Source organism: Ochotona princeps, chromosome 6 (genome assembly GCF_030435755.1).
Source record: "Ochotona princeps isolate mOchPri1 chromosome 6, mOchPri1.hap1, whole genome shotgun sequence".
Lineage (NCBI taxonomy): Eukaryota > Metazoa > Chordata > Mammalia > Lagomorpha > Ochotonidae > Ochotona > Ochotona princeps.
In genome coordinates this window covers 58,441,983-58,459,813 of record NC_080837.1, presented here as the reverse complement: position 1 = coordinate 58,459,813, position 17,831 = coordinate 58,441,983, and the positions used below count along the sequence as shown (strand labels likewise).

At 43.3% G+C, this 17,831-nt stretch overlaps 1 protein-coding gene and 1 pseudogene across 2 annotated transcripts in view; one reads left to right on the top strand and one right to left on the bottom strand.

Annotated features, from left to right (window-relative positions):
- The window catches only part of MIPOL1 (mirror-image polydactyly 1), a 267,009-nt gene extending 258,208 nt beyond the window's left edge, over positions 1–8,801 (bottom strand). For both annotated transcript variants that reach the window (XM_058666357.1, XM_004584777.3), the window contains exon 1: positions 8,639–8,801. The gene's annotated coding sequence lies outside the window, so the exon portion shown is untranslated. The remainder of the gene's footprint in view (positions 1–8,638) is intronic.
- Positions 8,802–12,451: 3,650 nt separating this feature from the next.
- Positions 12,452–13,031, top strand: LOC131480501 (RNA-binding protein EWS-like; annotated as a pseudogene).
- Positions 13,032–17,831: the final 4,800 nt, after the last annotated feature.

Here is a 17,831-nt window from a genome sequence, read left to right as displayed (position 1 = left end):
AGGCCTGAGATTGCACACACGTTTCAGTCTCACGGCTGGATGGGGAAGTAGAAGGGAAAGGCCCTCTGTTGGCATGGTATGCTGCTGGGCCAGGCTTTGGGTCTCCTGCATGCAGGGGGCGGAGGGGTAAGGTCCCAGGCCAGCCTGTGCTGGAGACCTTACCCCTTTGGAGACCAGTGCCCCTGGTCAAGAGGACTGTGGATTGCTCAGGGAATGGGGTATGAGGATGTGTGGGAGGACTGTTGAGGGAGTATGTTGCAGGTGAGGAATGACTTCTGGGGGATTTCTGCCAACAAGGTCACAGTACTTGCAGGTAAGTGAGGTGACTGAGATCAAGCAGTTTAGAGGAGGGAAGGTGGTGGACCTTTCTGGGTCAGACCGATGTATATACCCATGAGAGAGACCTGAGTTGGGCTACTTAGCATGGAACATTGCTGACCACACACACTGGCACACACTAAAGTGAGGGCTGGGGCCTACCTGGCAGGGCTAGATCACAGTACCCACCAGTGAATTTCAGAACAGCAGATGAGTTACATTGGCTAGGCCATGACACTAACCAGCACGTGAGAGAACCAGGTCTGGGGGCGGATTCTGCAGCAGTTATGAGGGCCTACTGCTGTGGAACTACAATATCTACTGGTTCGTCTAAGAGCTGGGGTTAATGACATACTGAGCAAGACACAAACACGGAACCCCCCCAATGCACATGGGTATCGGAGTTAAGAATAGGCCAGGCTGGTCCAGGATGCAGCACCAGCAGGTGCACTCAAAAATTGGGTGTGGGACAGGCTGGGCAATAACATTCATCAGCTCATAAGAAGGCCGGATGGAGGGGGCAGACTATGCAGGGTAAAGGCCTAGCACCCACTGGCACATATGGGGTCTGGGTCTGGGAGTGGGCCTGGCAGGGGAATATGGGAAACTCCCCTGGCAGGACGTAGCTCCTGTTGGTCAGCAAGCGATTCAGGCCTGGGTGTTGGTTAGGCTGGACAAGGTAGCTCCACCTGTCAGAAGTGTGTGGATTGGTTCTGGAAGGAAGTAGACCAGGCAAGGCCAAACTTTAGCACATTGGCATGTGCAGGAGCCATACTGGAGTGTGAGGTATGCTGGGCTAGGCTGTCACACCTACTAGTTGGTATGAGCCAGGGATGAAAGCAGACTGGGCGGGGCTAGCCTACAGCACCTGCCAGCTAAAGCTGGGACTGGGGTGGGCCAAGAAAGAATCTTTCCTCTGTAGGCTTACTTGCCAAATAGTTTCAATGGCAAAGTCTGGTATGGGCCAAAGTCAAGAGTCTAGAACTCCGTTCAAGTTTCCCAAATAGGTAGTGGTGCCCCCAAGCACTTGGGTCATCTTCTGTTTTCTCATGTGCATTAGCAGGAAGCTGGATTGAAAGTAGAGCAGCCACACATAACTTCAAAATTTAAATTGAATACATTTCACTTTTTTAAAAAAGCTGGGATGATTATGGGAATACTGCAGTAACAGCATCATAGTTTTTCAAACTGCCCGTATCATATGATACACCAACCAAAGACAGCAAATCCAAGCTCATACACAAAAGACTTAACACAAAACTAGGTGAAGTTTTACAACACCAGCAACTTTAAAACCTGCATGAGTGGACCTGGTGCAATGGCTTAATTGGATAATCCTCCCCTTGCAAGCACCAGGAGCCCATTTGTGTGCTGTTAAATGTCCTTCCTAGCTGCTTCACTTCCCATCCAGCTCCCTACTCGCAGCCTGGGAAAGCAGTAGAGCATGGCCCAAAGCCTTGGGACCCTGCACCCGCGTTGGAGACCCAGAAGAAGTTCCTGGCTCCTGGCTTCAGATCAGCTCAGTTCTGCCCATTGCTGCCATTCAGGGAATGAACAAGCAGATGGAAAATCTTTCTATTTATCCTCTTCTCTCTAATTATGTTTTCCAATAAAAATAAATAAATTAAAAAAAAAATCTTTATGACACACAGCATTCACATAGCAGTGCAGAGAAACAGCAGGAAGCAAACTGAAACCTGAGATTCCCTCAAACCAACCATCTGTCATTATGTGATGTAAGGTCCTCAATGATGCATCAAGGTTTTGGGCAAACTCCTAAAACACTTGCAAAAAAGTTTCTTGTATCTCAAGGAGAAACTGGAAACCCATAGTTAGCAGGAAAGAAAGGCACATTTGCAACAAATGAAGAAAACCCAGTATAAGTTGGGAAAGGAAAATAGGAAGTGATAGGTTTGCATATTATTTTGCATGTTGAATATATCCTAAATGCTCATGTGTTAAAGGCTTGGTCTCCAGTTTGGCACTATTGGGAGGTGGTGTAACCTTTAGAATTTTTTCAAATTCCCTAAAACATTGGCCTGTGCCATTAGAAGGTGGTTCTCATGAGACAGTAGTTAACAAAAACCTGAGTGAAGGCCCAGTCTCTCCACCTCCTTGCTACCAATAGCATCCTTCCTTCACACAAACTTAGTCATGGCTCTTCAGCACCCTAATCAGAATCCAACCAGTGAGGCCAGTTTCAGACTTGAACCTCCAAATATGGAGCTAAACAAATCTTATAAAATCACACTGCCTCAGATATTTCAGTATATCTGGTATATGACTAGTATAGAAGAGGAACAATGTAACACATGCAAGTGATCTCAGAAGGTTACTGACCATTTTTTAAACTCAAAAATAAAAACACTTTACTATTTTTTTAAGATTTATTTTTATGTGCGAGGCACATTATTTTATTTTATTTTATTTTAAAGATTTATTTATTTTTATTAGAAAGGTGGATATACAGAGGAGGAGAGACAGAGAGGAAGATCTTCTTTCCATTGACTCACTCCCCAAGCAGCCGCACGGCTGAAGCTGAGCTGATCTGAAGCCAGGAGCCAGGAGCTCTTCCAGGTCTCCCACATGGCTGCAGGGTCCCAAGTCTTTGGGCTGTCCTCGACTGCCTTCCCAGGTCACAAGCAGGGAGCTGGATGGGAAGCAAGACTGCCGGGATTAGAACCAGCACCCATACGGGATGCCAGCGCGTGCAAGGTGAGGACTTTACCAATATGCTATCGTGCCTGGCCCAGACAAAGAAGTAGAGGCAGAGGAAAGGTCTTGCATCTGCTGGTTCACTCCCCAAACAGCAGCAACAACCAGAGCTGACTCAAAGCTGGGGGTGAGACCTTCTTCCCAGCCTTCCATATAGGAGCCAGGGCCCAAGGACTTGAGCCATCCTCCACTGCTTTCTCAAACTGTAAGTAAAGTAGCCAGAACTTGAACTGTGCCCAAATGGGATGCCAGCATATGGAAGATTAGCCTGCAGTGCCAGTGACAGCCCCACTAAATAACAATTAGCTTTTAAATCTTCTTGATAACTAATTTAGGAGACGCTGAAATATAGCATTATACTCTCTAAGAAATGCAAACACATTGCATTCTGACAATAACCACTGAAAGTCAGAACTGACCTAATATTAATGTCAAACGCCAAACTTGAATTTAGAAACACATATTCTAGGCATTGCCCAAATCACTATGTCCTCTAGAAAATGTCCAGAATATACTAAAATAAAAGTAAAATGAATGGTAAAATCATGACATGTTACAATCCACAAAAATGTAAAATGCTTTTAAAATCTCAGTGTGTCCTTTCTGTCTTAACATACTCATATGTGATCAACGTATAGACATACTTGGTTTTTCTCGCCAAACTAGTATATCATAAGCATTTTTCCTCAAACCATCATTTATGGTTAGTATTCAACTGGATGGCAATGCCATCATATTTTGTCATGATCACTAAAATCAACATCCTTCTGGCAACTTTTTAAAATCATACCAATATTAAATGTCACATATGTTAAAGAGTAGTCTAAATTTATCCATTTAGAGTTAATAATACAGACTCTACTTTTCATAAAAACTGCCTATGTTAGCAAAAAAAATTTAAAAGAAAAATTAATTCGGGGCTGGTGCAACAGTACAACAGGCTAGTCTTTCACCCTGAGGCACCAACATCCCATATGGGTGCCAGTTTGTGTCCTGGCTGCTCCACTTCCCAACCAGCTCCCTGCTTATAACCTGGTAAAACAGTAGAGGATGGCCCAGGGCCTTGGGATCCTGTGTCCACAGGGGAGACCTGAAAGAAGCTCCTGGCTCAGGGCCCGGCGTAATGGCCTAGTGGCTAAAGTCCTCCTGGCCTTGAACACACCGGGATCCCACATGGGCGCCGGTTCTAATCCCGGCATCTCCACTTCCCATCCAGCTCCCTGCTTGTGACCTGGGAAAGCAGTCGAGGACGGCCCAAAGCCTTGGGACCCTGCACCCGCGTGGGAGACCTGGAAGAGGTTCCTGGTTCCCGGCTTCAGATCGGTGCAGCACCGGCAGTTGTGGCTCACTTGGGGAGTGAATCATTGGACAGAAGATCTTCCTCTCTGTCTCTCCTCCTCTCTGTATATCTGACTTTGTAATAAAAAAAATAAATACATAAATCTTAAAAAAAAAAAAAAAAAAAGAAGAAGCTCCTGGCTCCTAGCTTCGGATAGATTCAGCTTCAGCCATTGCAGTCACTTGAACAGTGAACCAGAGGACAGAGGATCTTTTTCTTTGTCTCTCCTTCTCTCTGTAAATCTACTTTTCCAATAATTAATTAATTGAAAAGAAAGAAAACAATTTACCTAGTTGTTAAATATTTATTTATTTTTATTGGAAATGCAGATTTATAGAGAGGAGAGACAAGAGAGAAAGATCTTATATCCCCTGGTTTCACTCCCTAAGAGGCTGCAATAGCCAGAGCTAAAGCCAGGAACCAGAAGCCTCTTCCAGGTCTCCCACACAGTTGTCAAGGGTCAAGAACTTGAGCCATCCTCTGCTTTCCCAGACTACAAGCAGGAGGTTGGACAGGAAATGCAGCTGCCGGGACATGAACTGGTACCCAAATGGAACCCTGGTGCTTAGAGGTGGAGGATCAGACAGAGGGGCCATCATGTTGGGCCCTACCTAATTTTTAAAACATATATACCTGTACACCATGAACTTCAATCACTACCAGCTACTAGACATGACAAAATATTTGCAAGATTTTAATTCTAAATGGTTAGCAAATAAAATATAGGCATTTAAAGATAAGTACATAGAGTTCAAATAAAAATAAGGTCCAAATTAATCACCTACACGAAATAAATCAATACAAATCAATGTTGAAATTCTAAACCCAGTTTCTTATCACTAAGGAATCACAAAGAAGTCTGACAGTGCATTTTTGTATATGAACTTCCCAAATTACAATGCACATACCCAAATGATTTGGTATTATCTTGCCCAATGAGCTGGCTCATGCCACTGAATAAAATGTTCTACTTTGGTATATCATGAGCAATAATACATAATATCTGTAGTTCACATGCTGGCAATAAACTGTTGGACACAAATTAAGGAAGTGGCTTCAATTTATATTAAAGTTAAAAGATAATAAAGTATAAAAATATTAATTAGTTTCTAGATCTGCTGCTTAAATAGGGTATTTGCCATACTTCAGGGATTAATTCATTCAAATTACAAATTTAAATATTTAAATTTTGTTTAGGCTACATACATATGGTTTTGAAATTCAAAACAGCATGTCAGTACTTAAATGTAAATAATATCCAAAAGGAATCATAATTTAAATTCCACCCAAGAAACTAAGTATTTTTTTTCAATTATGTGATGAACACTTACATCACTGCACCTTTACAGAAAATTACAGGATCTAATAAGACAATATTTCCTACAATCAAAATTTCATTTAAAGCAATAAATAGCAAAACATACAGATAATAACCCACAAATTACCTTCTCCTAATCAGATATTATTTAGGATAACAGATCATGGTGCAATAAAAGCTTGCAAATAGTTACCAACAGCAGTTAAAATTACTGTATTAATAAAACACATAAAAATATTACCAACACTAAAAAAGTGCATTAAAACATAAAAATTGAGGAACCAAACATAAATAATTCTAAATATGTTAGCATTTAACAACAGAGCATCAAAATATTGAGACAAAAACTAATGAAAAGAAAAACAAGCAAGCATATAATTACAGTTGAAACACTTCTTAGTAATCAGGAGAGTCAGTATCCAGATAATCAGTCAGGAAATAGAAAACTTACTACTTACAATAACAAAGATCAAGCTTTAGGGCCCAGCACAGTAGCCTAGGAGCTAAAATCCTTGCCTTGCAAGTGCTGAGATCCCATATGGGCACTGGTTTGTATCCTGGCTGTTTCACTTCCCTTCCAGCTCCCTGCTTGTGGCCTGGGAAGGCAATAGAGGGCAGCCCAAACACTTGGGACAGTCCACCCATGTGGGAGACTTAGAAGAAGCTCCTGGCTTTGGATTGGCTCAGCTCCAGCCACTGAGGCCACTTGGAGAGTTAACCAACGAACAGAAGATCTTTCTCTGTCTCTCTGTACAATCTGCCTTTTCAATAAAAACAAATAAATATTTTTTAAAAAAATCAAACTTTAATATAGCTCCTCTGAACCTTCTACTCACCCAGATCAGATCTTTGGAATTCTGTGTTTGTTTTTACACTGCCCAATTTTAGCAACAATCTTGAAACAGTTTGGAGGGACTTCCCAACCCTCCTATCTGCTAACTTTGGTCTGCCTTCAGTAAGAATTCTGTCTTATTGGATCAACCAGAATCCCCTGCCCCTTGATTTTCACCTTGTAATTTTCCCATGCACTGACCTCCAACTTGCCCCTAAGCTATAAGTCCCAATTTGTCCTTCCAGCATTTGGAATTGAGCCTCATTCTACAATGAAGTTTTTGTCTATTGCCACAGATCCCATTGGCATTCATATGAAACAGGTCTGTGGGTGGACTGGGCAGGGTCAGTCTACAGCATACACTAGCATGAGTGAGTCAGGACAAGGTACAAGCCAGGCTGAGCTGGATCGCGATACAAGAGGGCTAGGGGTGGGCCAGGCTGGGCTAGGTGGTTGCACCCACTAGCGAGAGCTGGGACCGGGGCGGGCCAGGCTGAGCCGGGCTATAGCACCTGCTAGTGAGTGCCAAGACTGGGGACAGGCCATTTCAGTCTGGGCCACAGCATCTGCTGGCACATGCAAGACCTGGGGTTGGGAACAGGGCTGGTTAAGGAACTTTAGGGATTCCCTAGCTAGGCTGCTGCTTCCACTGGTAAGCATGAGAGCTGGGATTGGAAGTGGGCTAATCTGGAAGCTAGGGCCAGGTTACTGTACTTACTGGTATGCATGAGAGCCAGAAAAAGTGCAGACAAGCCTAACTAGGCCATAGCACCAGCTGGCAAGTGCTGGGATTAGGTGCAAGATATATCAGGCTGGACCACAGTACTCCTGACAGGCACAAGATCTGGCAATGGGAACATACTGCAAAAAACTGAATTTGTCCCACTCACCTTCCCCAGTACTTAACTCTCCCCACCCTAGTCAAAGACCCACATGGGCATGCATCCTTCTCAACTATGTAAACAACATTAAAGAGACAATTTAAAAAAAATAAAATGTTGGACACAAAGAAGTACATTCTGTATGATACGATTAACACGATGGTGCAACTCATCATCCATACCATAAGGCACAGACACACTGCTACCCTTGCAAAGATTGCTGCATGCACTGCAATGCTCTTGAAGGATCTAGGTCCTGGATACAGGGGGACGCACACTTTGTGAAAACCCAATGAGCTGTACAGGAAGACCCAATCACTTTCAGATTTCTATAAACGCCATGAAGGAAAACTGCGTCCATCCCCCAGTCACCTTTCTGATTTGTCATCATGACCTCTCTGCAAAGAGATAGCTTCATGTCTACTGCACAGAGCAGTCACCTTTGTTTTCATTCATTTTATTGATATACAGCTGCGAAGGGTACTCAAAGGGTTATATAACTGTCATTTCAGGTCAGTTCCATACCAGATCCCAAAGGAAGCAGACACAAAACAAACCCTCCTGGCAGCGTGGTGTAGTGAGATCTTTTCTATCGGCTTGCTTTTGTCTACTGTCACGGAGTTTTAACCCACTGAGAAGCTCTAAGAAGTTTTGCAGAGTCTGTTCCTTGGGAGGTTGTCTCTCCTACCACCGCGGTCTAGTAATGTAGCTAATTTGTGTTTTCCCATTCATCCACAGATCGTAAAATAATGCTTCAAATACCGCCGGGTGGTGTCACCTTCTGGTTGGTGAGAAAGTGGGTTCACGGACACGGGGAACCTATTAATTCTAACAGTCTCTCTCCCACTAAGTGATTCCGTCCGGGAAGGAAAGAGGCAGTACCAGAACTTTCCAACTCGCGGAGGCTAGAGACAACAGAAGCGGCCGCCGAAGCCAATTGCAAACAGGTGAAAGCGCCGAAATCACGCCCAGCTCGGCGGCCGGTGGCCTGAGGAGCCCACGACGCCCACCTGTGAGCAAGCCCGGTCCCTCCCGGCCGCGCGCGGCCAGCACGCCCCGTGCAGACTCCTTCCCTCCCCTCAGGGAACCCGAAGCCGGAAATTCCAAGGCTGCAATTCCCACCCTGTGCTCACCCCTATCCTGCTCCGACTCTCCAGACTTTCCCGGCCAACTCGTTCACCTCAGATGCGCCCCGCATCGCCCCAAGCCCACTCCGTGAGCTCGCCCGGACTCACTCGGTTCGGAGGCGCAGCCACCACGTCAGCCAATCGCTGTTCGTTCGGAGCCTCCGGGCGCGGGGCTCGCCGGCGCGCGGAACTGCGCGCGCCCCCAAAACCAAGCCGGCGGGGCCGGCGCGCGACGGAGGGAGAGAGGGAGCGAGCCGGCCAGCCGCCCGCCGCGCGCGAGGCCCTTCGGGCAGCCGGGGCGGCGCGCACCGGGCATGCGTGTGCCGGCCGCGGGGCGGGGCCTCCGGGGACGCCGTGCGGGAACGTGAGGAGAAGCTGCGGGTTTCGGGAAGAGCCGAGGCTGAGCCAGGCCGGCGCCGCGGTTAGAGGGCGGCCACAACGGGCGGGCTCCCGAGGAGCAAAACGTGAACGGGACAAAATCTGATGTGGCTAGAGAAGGGAAACCGCGAGGTTGAATGTGCGACGGGCGGCCTCAGCCTCGTCGCTGTGGAGACCTCACGGGACCTGGCGACATCGTGGTCCCTATTGTGGTTTTTTTGTTGTTGTGTTTCTTTTGTTTTGTTTTTTTTGAGGGGGCTCGGAGTTTCAGGGAGAGTAATGTTGGGGCTCAGGGGAGACGTGAGGGCCGCGTGATCCTCCTGGAGCGATGCGCGGGGTAGAGGATGCGGTGCCTCATCGAGGCCACGGCGGCTTCTGAGTGGAGCCTGGGACAGCGATTCTCTTAAACCTAGGTACTGGAAAAACACCCACGTGCTGACGTCCAATAACGAACTTCGAGACAACATGTTGAAGTGTCTGGATTTAGAGCCTCAAATTTCTACCTCTGAGTTGAAATTAGAATTAGTATAATTAGCTATGAGTAATTCAAATGGGATTTATAAAAACATTATTTTTATAAATGTCACTTGAACTCCTTTTATTATTTTTTTTTCAGACACCGAATATGTAGGGAGTGACAAACACACATTTGAGTGCAGGATAATAAGTAATAACAATAATTTTCTTAAAGAAGTACATGTGGTTTAACCTGGCCCTTGTCTTTTAAAAGATATATTTTTATTTATTTGAAAGGTGCAGAGCGGTCTTCCATCCACTGATTCACTCCCCAAGTGGAGCTGGGCTAGGCCTAATCGAGCAGCCAGGAGCTTCTTCTGACCTAAGCACTTGGGCCATTTTCTTCTGCTTTCCCAGGAGCATTAGCAGAGAGCTGGATCCCAAATGGGTCAGCCAGGATTAGAACAGGCACTCCCAAGGGATGCCAGAGCTGCAGGTGTAGACTTAACTTGCTATGCCACCACTCTAGTCCCAGTTATTTTTTTTTCAATGCATACTCAGAATAAACACAATAGGAAATGTTGATGGGATCCTAGATTACTGATTGAAGTTAATGAAAGGAATGTAAACTTTAGTAAATATAAGGGGACAGGACCCAGCATGATAGCCTAGTGGCTTAAGTCTTTGCCTTGAACATGCCAGGATCCCATATGGGCATCGGTTCTAATCCCGGCAGCCTCACTTCCCATCCAACTTCCTGCTTGTGGCCTGGGAAAGCAGTGGAGGACCGACCAAAGCCTTGGGACCCTGCACTCATGTGGGAGATCTAGAAGAGCTACTGGCTCCTGGCTTCAGATTGGTGCAGCACCACCCATTGCAGTCACTTGGGGAGTGAATCATTGGACAGAAGATCTTCCTCTCTGTCTCGCCTCCTCTCTTTATATCTGACTTTGCAATAAAATAAATAAATAAATCTTTTTTTTAAAGGGAGCAGAAAATGATGTGCATTTGTGAGAGTAAAATAGATTATGCACAAATTTTTGGTTCTATAATAATGAACAGTGTTCTGATGGAGTTAGTTGCAAATTTAGCATCAGGAATTGAATCAGATATTTATGGGCAGAAAGTAGCATAAAGATGATATGAGACAAAAGGAGGGATTGTTACAGATGGATAGACGGTCAAATCAGGAAGAACAGCTTGTCCAAAAGTTTGTGGCCAAACCAAATTATGTGTGAAAGAAGGACAGGACCCACACTGTGGGGAAGAAAGTGAGGCCGCTGCCTGGGAGCCCACTGCCCAGATCCAAGTGCCTGGTTCACGGTCAGTAACTTCGGCCCCAGCTTCCTCCTGAGCAGATGATGTCTCAAGTACTGGTGCCACTCACTGCCATCCACCTCAGAACCCCTGACTGCGTCCTGCCACAGCCACTTCTGGGTATTTGTGCTTTCAACTAGATAGGAGGAAACATTTTTTTTTAGCTTGTAACTGAATAAAGGGAGGAAGTGTTCCGTGGAGGGAAATGGTATGGTGGAGGGCAGAGATGACTACAACACTGAGAAGATAAAAACCAAATGAGTCAGTATAATAAATAGCTAGAGAAAGTGACTGTGATTTTTTCCTTGTGTTTTAAAGCTCATTATCTGGTTTCTTGAAGTCTCTAGGGTAAATAGAAACCCCTGTTCAGTGCTGTATCTTCCCTCCAGCCCTCCCTTACTCCCTTTTATATTGCAAATAAGTTCAGACATTAGGCCAAATCCTTCCCTGCTACAGTTGGAGTTTCACCTAAGGCAAAGCACTTTCTTTCCTGAACCTTTCATACCAGCCTGCCTCGCTGTTTCCGTGTTCCCTTCTCCCGCTGCCTTAAGTCATGTATACACTTCTTTGTCTTCCATCCTGCTAACAATTAGCTGGTATGAGAGAAGGTAGAGATTTCTTTGCTTTTCTCAAGCAGATTATCATAGATATTATTTTTTGGAAAATGGGATTAAAAGTTTGGACTGGCTTGTGGTCCAGCTGCCCTGCTAATACACCTGGGAAAGCAGAAGATGGAGGAGACCAGATGAAGCACCTTGCTCCTGGCTTCCACCTGACCCAACTTCTGGCTGTTGCAGCCCTTTTGGGAGTGAAACAACACATGGAAGTTTCTCTCTCTCTCTTTCAGTGTGTGTGTATATGTGTGTCTCCCTGCATCTCTGTAACTGTGCTTTTCAAATAGATAAATAACATTGAAAAAAAATTAAGGTTGAGAGTTGTGGTCCAATAGTGTTAAGCAACTGCTTGGTTTGTCTTATGTCCCATATCAGAGTTCTAGTTTTGAACCCTGGCTACTCCACTTCTAGCTTCCTGCTAATGCAACTGGGGAGAAGCAAATGGTGGTTTAAGCCATGGGTTCTAGCTATTAAATGACGCACCCAAAAGTGCTCCTGGTTCCTGGCTTTAGTTTGGCCTGACTCTGGGCTGTTGTGAGCATTTAGGAATGGAACCAGCTAGTAATAGTTGTTTATCTTCTTATTTTTAGTTATATTTTTGGGTAGTGTAGTACATATTCTTTATCAGATAAATGTTTTGGTAATACTGTCTCATTCCGTGTCTTAACTCTCTACTATCAATTTCAAAGCAAGTACAATTCACTGATTTCTTTCATTCATGGAAACACTTTTGGTATTTTGTTTTAAAACTAACAATCAAATCCAATACCCCCTACATTCTGTTTTATATAGAAGTCTTGGGATTTTGTGTTTTATATGTAGGTCTGTAATTCATTTTTTAAAACCAGTATCTAGGGCCTAGAGAGATGGCCTAGTAGCTAAATCCTTGCCTTACACTCACTGGGATCTCATATGGGTGCTGGTTCGTGTCCCAGCTGCTCCACTTCCCTTCTAGCTCTCTAACTGTGGTCTGGGTGAGCAGCAGAGGATGATCAAAAGCCTTGGGACCCTGTCCCACGTGGGAGAACTGAAAGAAGCTCCTGGTGTCTGGATTTGGATCAGCTCAGCTCTGGCCATTGTCGCTATTTGGGGAGTGAACCAGCAGATGGAAGATCTTTCTCTCTGTAAATCTACCTTTCCTATGTATCCATGTTAATTCACCAATCATACCAAATCCAGTCTATTTAATGCTTCCTATGCAGCTCAGTCTGCATATGACACTCAGCCTGCTTACCTAGCCTATGGGCAGCAGTCAGCAGCCACTGCACCTGTGAGACCACAGGATGGAAATAAGCCAGCAGAGACTAATCAACCCCAGTCTAACAACCCAACTTAGGATATGGACAAAGTAACTACGGTTATCCCTGGTGTTGGTGTCGGGGAGCTTCCCCATGCAGCCAGTCACTGCACCACCACCCTATCTTCCTACCAGCTACTCTTCACAGTGATTAGTTATGATCACAAGTTACTCTCAGCTCAACACCTATGAGCAGCCGATCAGCTATGGTCAGCAGAGTAGCTATGGTCAACAAGGCAGCTATGGACAGCAGCCTCCCATTAGTTATCTGCTCTCCCCTTCCCCCTCCCCCTCCCTGACCCCCACCAACTGGATCCTAGGCTTCAAGTCAACATAGCCAATGCAGAGTTCATTCCAACAGGACCACCCCAGTAGCATGGGTATTTATAGGCAGGAGTCTATAAGATTTTCTGGACTAGGAGAGAACTACAGCAGGTGACTCTCTATTGAGATGAAATTTTCATCACAAAAGTAACAATTTTTAAATGAAAAATGTGGTGCCATTTAATATATTCACAGTGTTTTGCAATCACCATCTTTGTCTGGTTTCACCTCCCTATGAAAGTGGCCTGAATCAAAATGAAATCACTTGTGTCAAACCCACTTCTGTCAAGTGGAAATGTTACATAGGACACCCCTTGTGTACATATGTCTATGATTAAAAACTATTACAAAGGGCTAAAGGACTCCTGCACACATATTCCTATAAAAAGAGCTTTTTCCAGTCAGTGCCATGGCTTAATAGGCTAACCTTCCACCCTCAAGTGCCAGCATCCCATATGGGTGCCAGTTCGTGTACCAACAACTCCACTTCTGATTCAGCTCTCTGCTTATGGCCTGGGAAAGTAGCTGAGGATGGCCCAAGTCTTTGGGGTCCTGCACCCACCTGGGAGATCCAAAATAAGCTCTTGGCTCTTGCTTTCAGATCAGCTCAGCTCTGGTTGTTGTGGCCATTTGTGGAGTGAACCAGCATGTGGAAAATATTTCTCTCTCTGTAACTCTGCCTTTTAAGTAAAAATAAATCTTTTTTAAGGCTTTTTTCCAAGGACTTTCCAGACTGTACTGCGGCTTGCTACGTGAGTCACAGGATAACTTGCCAGATTTATAAGAAGACTTTCTTGATACATAGTCTCCACTAAGGAACAAACATCATCTCACAGAAGTATCCTTGGTATGCTATGGAATGCATATCCTGGCTTTATAATTATAATCCTTCTGTATTGTCATTACTGAATCTCTGTTACTAAATTGACATCCCCAAAGAAACCCTGTACCCACTGAGCAGGTATCACTCATGGCAATCCTTCTTCTCCCCACCTCCTGGCAACCAGAAACCTATTTTCTCCTTGATGGATTTATCTTTTTTAGATATTTAATTTAAAAGGAATGATTCATATTTGGTCTTATGTTGTCTAGCTGGGATAGTTCTTTGATCATGGAGTTTTCCACATTATAACAGGCAGAAAATAAAGTAAAATATACAAATATATGGTGATTTGGAGATGAGAAGATCAGGAATTTCCTTTCTGATTCTGTCAGACTGATTAATGATACAAGAGACAATCTTAATGAATGAAATATTAAATTAAATGGAGGTGAGAGCTTGAGAAGAAATGTGAAGTTTTCCATTACAATGGAAATCTTAGAGGGATGAGACCTTCCTTAGCGAATAAATAGATATGTCTGGTAGCAATTTGAAGCTCCCATAATTACATCAAATATCATTTTTCTCTACAACTATTTAAGTCTACTAAAGACACAAAGAAGAGAGATAATTTAATTTTAAAGGAATTATGCTGTTTTCAAGACAACAATGGGAAACAGGAGCAGCAAATTTAGGACATTTTAAAGAGCTTGCTTAAATGATCATATATTATTTATTTATCTGAACAAATTAGAGAGGGGATAGACAGAGAGAGACTGAGAGAGAGATCTTCCATCTGCTGACTCACTCCCTAAGTGGTCACAAGAGCCAGGGCTGGGTGAGACTGAAGCTAGGAGCCTAACACTGCATCCTGACTTCTCAAATGTGTGGCAGGGCCCAAGTACTTGGCCTTCTTCTGCTTTCCCTTGTACATTTGCCTGGGATCAGAAATGCAACAGCTGAGACGCTAACACAGTGTTCACATGTGATGCTGGTATTCCAGGCAGTGGTTCAAACCACTGTGAAACAATGCCAGCTCCGGCTGTATACTCTATTGTGATAGAAGGGAAAAGTGGGTAGAGAAAATGAATAATGAGAAATAGTGGGACCTATGTATTTGAATATCTGACAAGATTGAAGAATCCTTGTGCTGTGCCTAAAGATATGCTGGAAGGGCAAGAAGTGGTGGTCAGCATTGAGATGCTTAAATAAAACCAGTATTTTAGAGATGCTGCTCCCATGCTGATGGCAAGATCCAGATACAAAAGCAAGTCAGCAAGCAGGTAAGGATGATTGCAGGTGAGGGGCCAGACCTTGGGAGAGAAAATTCTCTATGAGCCTCATTTCATTCCGACAACTTTCCTTTTGGACTCTCTTTTCTAGCATAATTGTGTAACAAATAGCTGTGAAGACAGAGATGTTTCCTTCCAGTGCAGAGGGAAACTTTGTTTCTTGGCTAGTCTAATTAAGAAAAGGCCTTACTGTGAGGAAAAGATTGAGCAATTTTTCCTAGTATATCCTCTACAAGCTAGGATGTTTCTCCAGACCAGGATTCCTTAGTTCTGACACAACCCACTGTGTACAGTATGAATTTCCTTGCCCCATGGAATATGAGAGCAAGTGGAAGTGATTTGAATCATAATGCCTACTATATGTTAATGAAATCCTTTATCTGTGATTCAGAAGTCCCATATCTTATGCCAATGTCCGTGAAACTGTAGCAGTGTAACATGTTAGTTCATCAGTAAGTTACAATTTCAAGTCCTTCACAGTTCTTGATAGCATAGTCTGATCATTCACAAAGAACTAATTTCATGTAGACACATAGGAGAAATGGTAATGTAACAATCTGAAGTTATGAGTTCAAAAGAAGTAGATTTATCTTAAATAGGTAAAGCAATGAACAAATGAAGAAATGGGAGGATGTTGGTTACAAAATACAAAATTTCACCTAACAGGAATAAGTTCAAGAGATCTATTGAACCAAGTGGTGACTATAATTAATAACAATGTACTATATTGTTGAAAATTGCTAACAGTAGATCTTAAGGAATTTCAGTAGAAGAAAATTAAAAGTATGTGGAATAATGCCTATATTATTAGTTCAGTGTAGTCATTCCATGGTGTGTGCATTTTAAAAAAGCTGCTGTATATGATAAAGATATACAACTTGCATTTGCTAATTTAAGTATTTATTGAAAAGCAATTAAAAATAAAGAAATGGTCCTAAAGTATCAACAAGAAATCTAAGTAAGATGGAAGATGAAGATTATGCTTGGGAGAGTTGTAGAGAACCAAGTGTCTTTCAGAGAGACATATGCATATTTTAATCAGGGGTAAGAAAGTGAATGGAAATGTGAAATAAGATCAGAGAATGGAGTTCAGGCCTAGAATGGATTCAGGATGCATCAGTATAATGCTACCTTAAAAAGTGCCTGGGAAATGGAAATAATTTTAGGAGTGGGTGTTTGGCATAGTGGTTTAGATGCTATATTTTGGCATGGCTGGGTTCAAACCCCCATTCAGTTCCTCTTTATAACTTCTTGCCATGTGTTTACTCTGGTAGCCTGCCTCTGGGAGGCAGTTGATAGCCAAAGTATTATATTCTTGCCACCCACATAGTAAACCTGGATTTTGTTCCCAATTCAGTCTTGCCCAGCCCCTGGGTATTGTGGGCATTTGAGGAGCAAACTAGTAGGTAGGAGGGGCTCTCTCTCCCCTTCAAAATACATAAAAAGCTTATTTTTGTCATAACATTGAAACTTGTACAGCTTTTTCGTAATACATATTTTTCCCATTAACTTTTTAAGACTCCTTACAATGCAAGATTTAAACATATAAGAAACAATCAGCATATGTGGATATTGGCCATTGAAATTACCCATCTGAGGAGTAGAAAGGAGAAAGAATGCAGATGAAGGAACAGAGCTGGGCCTGGGCCGGTGTTATTATGCAGCAGATTAAGCCATCTGTGACACTGGCATCTCATGTGAATGACAGTTTGAGTACTGGCAGTTCCATTTTCAATCTGGTTTCCTGCTAACGCACTAAGAAAGTAGTAGACAATGGTTGAGGTACTTGGGCCCCCACTGCCCACATGTGAGACAGAATGTAGTTGTTGGTCCCTGGATTTAGTATGGCCCAGCTCTGGTCTCTGTGGCCATTTGTAGACTATGTGAACCAGTGGGTGGAAAATTGATCTCTCTTTCTGTGTACTTGTAAGCTGATATTTCAAATAAATAAATAAATCTTTTTTTATAAAATGAATAGTACCAAAGAGATCTATGGAATTTCATCAAGCATATCACTATGTGCATTACAGCAATTCCGTGGAGGAAAAGAGATGTAGAAACTAACAGAAAGATCATAATAAAAATGGCCAAAATGTTTCCAAATTTATAATAAAAGACATGATCCTGTTATGGACAAAACTGTGCCTGCCCATAAAATGCTCCAAATTCACATGGTGATGTCCTAATCCCAATGTGATTATATTTTAAAATGGGGCATGTAAGTAGCTAATTGGGATTAAGTGAAGCCACAAGGGTGAGACTCTAGTCCAGTATCATAACAAGAAGAGGCACTATCACAAAGTACAGAATATTTTTATATCATTTGCAGAAAAAAAATGTATGGAACCAGAAGACAGTATGTTAAGTGAAGTAAGTCAGACAGTTAGGCAAATTCTGTATTGTTCTTTTGTATGTGTGAGGGCTGAAAAAGTCGATGTGAATGTAACAGTGAATATTAAATGCTGAATTGCATTTAATATTGGGAAGGGCAGGAGCCCAGTAGGAAGCTCCTGGCTGCTGGCTGCAGCCCTCTGAAGAGTAAACCAGCAGATGGAAGATCTCTGTCTTTCTCCCTCTCTCTGTAACTCTTGTTAAATCAATTAAAAAATTAAAAATTACAAAATAGGAAAATCCAGATAGCAGGATTGTTGTTTGGGGAGGGAAGAGGGAAAAGTGGGAGGGGATTAGTGAACATCAGTGTGATGACTGATTCATTCACTAAAGTAATATTTATTAAAGCTTTCTGTATGATAGGCAGCATTTTCTGTTGCTTTTTCGTACATATTTCATATTCAAGAGGAAG